This window comes from Salmo salar, chromosome 16 (assembly GCF_965601325.2).
Source record: "Salmo salar chromosome 16, fSalSal1, whole genome shotgun sequence".
Lineage (NCBI taxonomy): Eukaryota > Metazoa > Chordata > Actinopteri > Salmoniformes > Salmonidae > Salmo > Salmo salar.
The window spans coordinates 51893818-51902456 of NC_138306.1; the positions used below are offsets into that span (position 1 = coordinate 51893818).

Consider the following 8639-nt stretch of genomic DNA (forward strand, 5'->3'; position numbering starts at 1 on the left):
GTAAATCTCCTCCAACCAGTAGCCATCCTGGTGGTGCCTGAGCGACCTGAAGACATTCTGTATAAACATATGGTTAAAGAAGTTAGGAACATAAATATTCAATAGGGTCCAAGACTCTAAAAACATATGCCCCTGCACCAAAACAAACCTGCCCGAGGGATCAGAGATGGTGTTGTTGACGCAGAAGGGGATGTGTCTACTTATCAAAATTGCAGTTCTGTAACGGCCGTCGAAGGGAGTAGACCAAGGCGCAGCGGGTTGAGTGCTCATAATTAACTTTATTTTAGAACACTAAACAAAACAAGAAATGAACGACAGCCAAACAGTTCTGTCAGGTAACACGAAACAGAAAATAACCACCCACAAACACAATGAGAAAAAAAAACTACTTAAATATAGTCTCTAATCAGAGGCAACGAGATACAGCTGCCTGGACGGGGCACTGTAGCCGGAAGTTCTGGACGGGGCACTGTCGCCGGAAGCTCTGGACGGGGCACTGTCGCCGAAAGCTCTGGACGGGGCACTGTCGCCGGATGCTCTGGACGGGGCACTGTCGGCGGAAGCTCTGGACGGGGCACTGTCGCCGGATGCTCTGGACGGGGCACTGTCGCCGGATGCTCTGGACGGGGACTGACACTGAAGGCCTGATGCGTGGGGCTGGCTTTGGAGGCACCAGACTATTGACACACACCTCAGGGCTAGTGCGAGGAGCAGCAACAGGACGTACTGGACTGGGCAGGCGCACTATAGGCCTGATGCGTGGGGCTGGTTTTGGAGCCGCACGCCTAGTAACACGCACCTCAAGGCTAGTGCGAGGAGCAGGAACAGGACGTACTGGACTGGGCAGGCGCACTAGAGGAAGAGTACGAGGAGCAGGAACAGGATACACTGAGCCATGAACCCTCACCGGCGGTCTGATGCTTGCAACTTGCATCACCGGTCCTGGCTCGATGCTGGCTCTAACATGACACCTGTGAGGAGCTTTCACCAAGCGCACCGGGCTATGTACGCGTATTGGCGATACCGTGCGTATCTCCGCATAACATGGTGCTTGCTTGATCCGTCGCTCCCATAGCTTCACCCAGTGGATATTGACTAAACCAAAATATACTCTCCATATACTCTCCTGTAAATGTAATCGAACTCACCACGGGAAAAAAATGGTTAGTTGAAAATGTACAAATCAATTATAGCGACCGGATAGCGGGGTAAACGGATTCAAATTCCAAGAAGATATCAGCAGTTCAGTCCGGATAAGAGAGAACAAACAAACTGCATCTTATCCCCCAGAGACCTTCCTGGTTCAGACGCGGTTCAGTTCTTTGAGAAAAGTGAACACTTCTCCCGGTGTGTTGAAGAGATGGCTTCGGCCTTTGTACTGAACTTTCATCCGCGCATGGTGGATGAGGTAGCCGGTGATGTTCTTCTCCTTCAGTGCTTTGGCGGCAGGTCTGAACTGCTTGCGACGTCTGGCGAGATCCGCGCTCATATCTGGGAAAAGGCTGACCCTCTTGCCATCGATGGTGATGTCCCCTTTGGCTCTTGCGAGTTGCAGTATCTTCTCTCTGTCTTGGAAACGGAGGAACCTGATCAGGACGGCCCGTGGGGACTCATCTGGCCGGGGTTTCGGCGCTGATGTTCTGTGGGCGCGTTCGATTTCCAGCGGCTTGGTGAAGTTGATTATGCCTAGGACATCCGGAGGCCATTGAGTGAAGAAACGGACCGGGTCATGGCCCTTGCTGTCCTCTTTCAATCCCACCACACGGATATTACTATGTCTGCTCTGGTTCTCCATCTGGTCTACCTTGTTTTTGAGGTAGGCATTGTACTTCTGCAGTTGTATCAGAACCTGGTCATGTCGAGCAATGGTTTCTTCAACTGTGCTAATGCGCAACTCAGCCTCAGTCGTTCTCAAAAGGAGATCATTCATGGAGGATTTCAGGTCGCCAATGGAAGAATGGAGTTCAGACGATTTCTTGTCAATTTTCATAGAAAGACCTTTGTTACCATCCTGAATTTCCCGGAGGAGAGTAGCCAGTATGTCGGCAGGTTCGCAAGAGTCTGGAACTGTCGTCTGAGTTATGAGGGCTAATGCTAATCTTGCTAGCTGTAGCGTTATCATTATCTTGGGAATCAACAACGTTTTGGTCGTCCTTCTTGCCTCTCGGTCGGAGGTCCATGGCTCTTTGGGAAGGTAAGTACTTGACAATTCATCAGCCGATGTTAGAATATTGTTTCAATGTTGTTATTTAGGTAATAATAGAATAACTTTGAAGAGCTCGGTTTGTCAACGTCTGTTCAGCTCCGCGGCATCCCGTGCTCCCTCTCTGAATTCATTCTTTAAGGAGATTTGAACTGGGACATGCTTACATCTGTATCGGACTCTTTTAAAGAACTGTGTGACTCTGAATCTCGCTCAATTAATTAATGTGCCTGCAAGACCGAATCCCAGAGCGCCTAACAAATCAACGTTATTGGACATTATTCTAACGAATACCCCTCACAAATACACATCGACTGGGATATTCTGTAATGATGTCAGTGATCACTGTGCAATTGCTTGTGTTAGAAATACAAAAATGATCAAAGCCAAGCCCCGTTATATTTTTAAAAGACATTTTAGACAGTTTGATGAGCAAGCGTTCTTACATGATCTGTACCATCATATTGACAGAGTAAGTCTGATTCCCAATGTTGACACTGCCTGGGACAATTTTTATATGAAATTTGTGTTCATTAGAAAGAGAAATGTCTCTTGGGCTCAAGCTAGACATACAAATGCTCCTGTTGACTGGGCCTCCTTCAGAGCGCTAAGAATCGAATCAAATCAAACTTTATTTGTCACATGCGCCGAATACAACAAGTGTAGACCTTATCATGTAATTCTTACTTACAAGCCCTTAACCAACAGTGCAGTTCAAGAAGAGTTTGGGTCGCACCCTAGTCAACAGCCAGTGGAATCGCGTGGCGCGAAATACAAATACCTCAAAAATACGATAACTTCAATTTCTCAAACATATGACTATTTTACACCATTTTAAAGACAAGACTCTCGTTAACCTGTTGGGGATAGGGGGCAGTATTTACACGGCCGGATAAAAAACGTACCCGATTTAATCTGGTTACTACTCCTGCCCAGTAACTAGAATATGCATATAATTGTTTGATTTGGATAGAAAACACCCTAAAGTTTCTAAAACTGTTTGAATGGTGTCTGTGAGTATAACAGAACTCATTTGGCAGGCCAAAACCTGAGAAGATTCCTTACAGGAAGCGCCCTCTCTGACTATTTCTTGGCCTTCTTGATCATCTCTATCCAAAACAGGGGATCTCTGGCATAACGTGACATTTTCTAATGCTCCCATAGGCTCTCAGAAGGCGCCAGAACGTTGAATGATGACTTTGCAGGCCATGGCTGAAAAACAGTAGCGCATTTGGATAGTGGTCGATGTGAGAACAATGAGACTGGGGCGCGCGTGCACGAGTCGACTCCATGTTTTCATTTTCAGTCTTTGAACGAAAACTGGGTTTCCCGGTCGGAATATTATCGCTTTTTTACGAGAAAAATCGCATAAAAATTGATTTTAAACAGCGTTTGACATGCTTCGAAGTACGGTAATGGAATTTTTGATTTTTTTTTGTCACGAAACGCGCCGGGCGCGTCACCCTTCTTTACCCTTCGGATAGTGTCTTGAACGCACGAACAAAACGCCGCTATTTGGATATAACTATGGATTATTTTGAACCAAACCAACATTTGTTATTGAAGTAGAAGTCCTGGGAGTGCATTCTGACGAAGAACAGCAAAGGTAATCCAATTTTTCTTATAGTAAATCTGAGTTTGGTGAGTACCAAACTTGGTGGGTGTCAAAATAGCTAGCCTGTGATGGCCGGGCTATCTACTCAGAATATTGCAAAATGTGCTTTCACCGAAAAGCTATTTTAAAATCGGACATAGCGATTGCATAAAGGAGTTCTGTATCTATAATTCTTAAAATAATTGTTCTGTTTTTTGTGAACGTTTATCATGAGTAATTTAGTAAATTCACCGGAAGTGTCATCAAGGCAAAGGGTGGTTACTTTGAAGAATCTCAAGTGATTCATTTAACACTGTTTTGGTTAGTACATGATTCCAAATGTGTTATTTCATAGTTTTGATGTCTTCACTATTACTCTTGTCACGCCCTGATCTGTTTCACCTGTCCTTGTGCTTTGTCTCCACCCACATCCAGGTGTTGCCCATCTTCCCCACTTATACCCTGGGTATTTATACCTGTGTTTCTGTCTGTCTGTGCCAGTTCATCTTGTTTGTCCAAGTCAACCAGTGTTTTGTCTCTGTTCCTGTTTTTCTCCAGTCTCTCTTTTTCTCGTCCTCCTGGTCCTTGTACCCGCCCGCCTTACCACTCTGCCTGTCCCTGACCCTACATGCAGTCATATACCTTTGCTCCCTCTCTGGGTTACTGAACTCTGCCTGTCCCTGACCCAGAGCCTGCCTGCTGTCCTGTACCTTGGCCTCTACTCTGGATTATCGACCCCTGCCTGCCTTGACCTGTCGTTTGCTCGCCCCTGTTGTTACAATAAACATTGTTACTTCACACAGTCTGCACTTTTGTCTTACCTTGATTCCTGATAACTCTACAATGTAGAAAACAGTAAACATAAAGAAAAACCCTGGAATGAGTAGGTGTGTCCAAACTTTTGACCGGTTCTGTATGTACTGAAAACTCTATTGAATGAAAATTCTCCGAAAAAATCTGTTGGTCAGCAGGTGGGAGCGTTTCCAGCGGTTTAATTAAATGTATTCAGCGTGAGCAAGGGAACCACGCATGCAAACCCTTAACGCACCTGTATAAGTCTAAATCGGGTACTTGCGAATAAAGTGATTCTGACTTCTGATGATGCCTCTTAATTAGCTATTTCGGTTCTGTTTGAACATGCCTCCTGTATGTGGTTGAAATTAAATCAGCCTGCAGACGTTTCTGTATCTCCTCTTTCATGCGTTTTTTTCAAGAGAGGGATATTTCACATTCCTGCCTCAAGAAGTCAAAGAGTAATTAGTCTCTCCTTTTCAATTGTTTCCTGGTTGTTTACGTGCATATTGAGACGAGGAATGTATGTCCGCCCAACCTTGAAGGGGCTCGGTCTTATAACAGCAACAAGTTTGTTTTGTCTGTAATGATGAGAGACTTGCCGCTGGTGTGATCTTAATGTGTAAGGTTCAAGGGGAGTTTGTTTCTGCTCTGCAATTCTACAGCTCCTCATGGCTAACAACAACAACATGCCGCTGGGTTGGTTTCAGCTGAATGCTTCCACCAGTACGATAAGGTATTTAAGTTTGGTTGCTCTTCCTCTTTCATGCTCGTGTGTGTGTGTGTGTGTGTGTGTGTGTGTGTGTGTGTGTGTGTGTGTGTGTGTGTGTGTGTGTGTGTGTGTGTGTGTGTGTGTGTGTGTGTGTGTGTGTGTGTGTGTGTGTGTGTGTGTGTGTGTGTGTGTAACAATGGTATAAATACTCTAACAAAGCCCTCTACTCATGTCTGGGCACATCTCACTTGAACTTTGACCCCTCACCTCTAACCTCTGCCTCCTACCATCAGGTATTCTTTTCCATGCCCCAGGCAACTTCATTACTAACCTTTAGACATACGAGTTACCATACCCGGTCTCAGGGATGGCCAACTCTGAAAATCTCTACAGAGTTCCCTACAACAGGATGTCCATGTATGGAACAATCTACAGAGTTCCCTACAACAGGATGTCCATGTATGGAACAATCTACAGAGTTCCCTACAACAGGATGTCCATGTATGGAACAATCTACAGAGTTCCCTACAACAGGATGTCCATGTATGGAACAATCTACAGAGTTCCCTACAACAGGATGTCCATGTATGGAACAATCTAGAGTTCCCTACAACAGGATGTCCATGTATGGAACAATCTAGAGTTCCCAACAACAGGATATCCATGTATGGAACAATCTACAGAGTTCCCTACAACAGGACGTCCATGTATGGAACAGTCTAGAGTTCCCTACAACAGGATGTTGTGGAACCTCTCGGGCAGTTCAACATGTTGATTGGAGACCTCTTTGCTGATGAATGTGATAATTTTTCTGCAATGTATTTGTATTTTTTTATGTAAAGGATGTGAAGGGCTGCCTTGTGAAAAATACATTTGGACTGAATGGGACTCGGTTTAAATATATATATATATATATAAGGAATCCAGGCAGCACCCAGTGAAAGGGGTGAAAGGGTTAGCATATCAGCTTGTGGGCTTTGGCACCAGGCCCTTATTGTAATTAACTGGCAAATTGGCAGATTAGTAGAGAAATCAAGCAGAACCTGTCTGTTTGTTCGTACTGGCCGCCAGCCCTGCTTGAGTGACGGATGGGCTGAAGATCCTGGTGCCACTGAATAGTGTAACTGTCATGTCCATGCTGGAGTGTATTTGTATTCATTATAAATTCCCATTACTTCCTGCCAAGGCAGCAGCTACTCTTCCTGGGGTCCGGCTAAATTAAGGCAGTTTATTCAATTTAAAAACAATTACAATACATTCACAGATTTCACAACACACTGTGTGCCCTCACGCCCCTAATCCACCACTACCACATATCTACAGTACAAAATCCATGTGTACATGTGTGAAAAGTGCGAGTGTACAGCTGTGAAAGGCAGTGTGTGATTAGGAAATGCGACAGGGAGATTTTGACGTCTTTAGTACATTGTAAATAGCAGTGCCTATGGAGCTGGTTAGAGAGATATCGCCCTGTGTTTTGTTTTCCCTTCAAACATGCCATAATTTCATGTGGGTCGGGGGGAGTCCCACAGGATGGTATGGCCACAAGGGTATTTCTTTAACAAATTAGGTCCCTTGGCTCATCTCTGTAACTCTTCCCTGGGCTCGGGAGAGGCAAAGGTGGAGTCATGTGTCCTCAGAAAAGTGACCTGCCTGGCTGTCTACTTCTCATCTCTTAACCCAGATGTCAGCTGCACCGATATGTCATAGGAAACACTGTTCGACTGACAACCGGAGTCAGCTTGCAGGCTCCCAGCCTTGTCACAAGGAGTCATTAGGAGAACCTCTAAGAACTTTGCACCCCTGGATTGTAAAATATTTGCACATTATTCTTTTTGAAATTATTCAAGCTCTGTCAAGTTGATTGTTGATCATTGCTAGACAGCCATTTTCAGGTCTTGCCATAGATTTTCAAAGCAACTAAGAGGACAAATCCTCTAATCATCATATACAGTGCCTTCAGAAAAAAAGTTTTTACACAAGTATTCACACCCCTGACTCACAGCTGCAATTGCTGCCAAAGGTGATTCTAACATGTATTGACTCAGGAGGGAAAATACTTGTGTAAATTCGATATTTCTGTATTTCATTTAATACATTTACAGAAATGTCAAAACATATGTTTTTGCTTTGTCATTATGGGGTATTGTGTGTAGATGGGTGAGAGGAAAAAGTATATTTAATCAATGTTGAACTCAGGCTGTAACACAACCAGATGTGGAATAAGTCAGAGGGTATGAACACTTTCTGAAGGCACTTTATATGATGGGTAAGAGGAGAGATTTGTCCTCTTAGGTGTGAACTTGCTTTTCATCATGGTTTTGCTGCTGCTGCCAGGGACGGACTGGGACCAGAAATCGTCCCGGTTATTTATAAAAAATATGATCATATTACTCCAGTGCTAGCCCCTCAACACTGGCTTCCTGTTAAGGCTAGGGCTGATTTCAAGGTTTTACTGGTAACCAACAAAGCATTACATGGTTTTCTCCTATCTATCTTTCTGATTTGGTCCTGCCGTACATACCTACACGTACGCTATGGTCACAAGACGCAGGCCTCCTAATTGGTTGGAGACATCCCTCTAGTGGTGTGGGGGCTGTGCTTTGGCAAAGTGGGTGGGGTTATATCCTGCCTGTTTGGCCCTGTCCGGGGGTATCATCGGATGGGGCCACAGTGTCTTCTGATCCCTCCTGTCTCAGCCTCCAGTATTTATGCTGCAGTAGTTTATGTGTCGGGGGGCTAGGGTCAGTCTGTTACATCTGGAGTATTTCTCTTGTCTTATCCGGTGTCCTGTGTGAATTTAAATATGCTCTCTCTAATTCTCTCTTTCTCTCTTTCTGTCTTTCTCTCGGAGGACCTGAGCCCTAGGACCATGCCTCAGGACTACCTGGTATGATGACTCCTTGCTGTCCCCAGTCCACCTGGCCGTGCTGCTGCTCCAGTTTCAACTGTTCTGCCTGCGGCTATGGAACCCTGACCTGTTCACCGGACGTGCTTGTTGCACCCTCGACAACTACTATGATTATTATTATTTGACCATGCTGGTCATTTATGAACATTTTAACATTTTAACATTTTGACCATGTTCTGTTATAATATCCACCCTGCACAGCCAGAAGAGGACTGGCCACCCCTCATAGCCTGGTTCCTCTCTAGGTTTCTTCCTAGGTTTTTGGCCTTTCTAGGGAGTTTTTCCTAGGGAGTTTTTCCTAGCCACCGTGCTTCTTTCACATGCTTTGCTTGCTGTTTGGGGTTTTAGGCTGGGTTTCTGTACAGCACTTTGAGAATATCAGCTGATGTACGAAGGGCTATATAAAAATAAATTTTTTGAAATTTGA

General features: G+C 44.8%; 1 long non-coding RNA gene across 1 annotated transcript; it reads left to right on the plus strand.

Annotated features, from left to right (window-relative positions):
• The first annotated feature begins 5029 nt into the window (after positions 1 to 5029).
• Positions 5030 to 8639, plus strand: LOC145861115 (uncharacterized). Its single transcript, XR_014380917.1, has 2 exons — positions 5030 to 5325; positions 8156 to 8639. It is a non-coding gene; the product is annotated as an uncharacterized LOC145861115 (long non-coding RNA).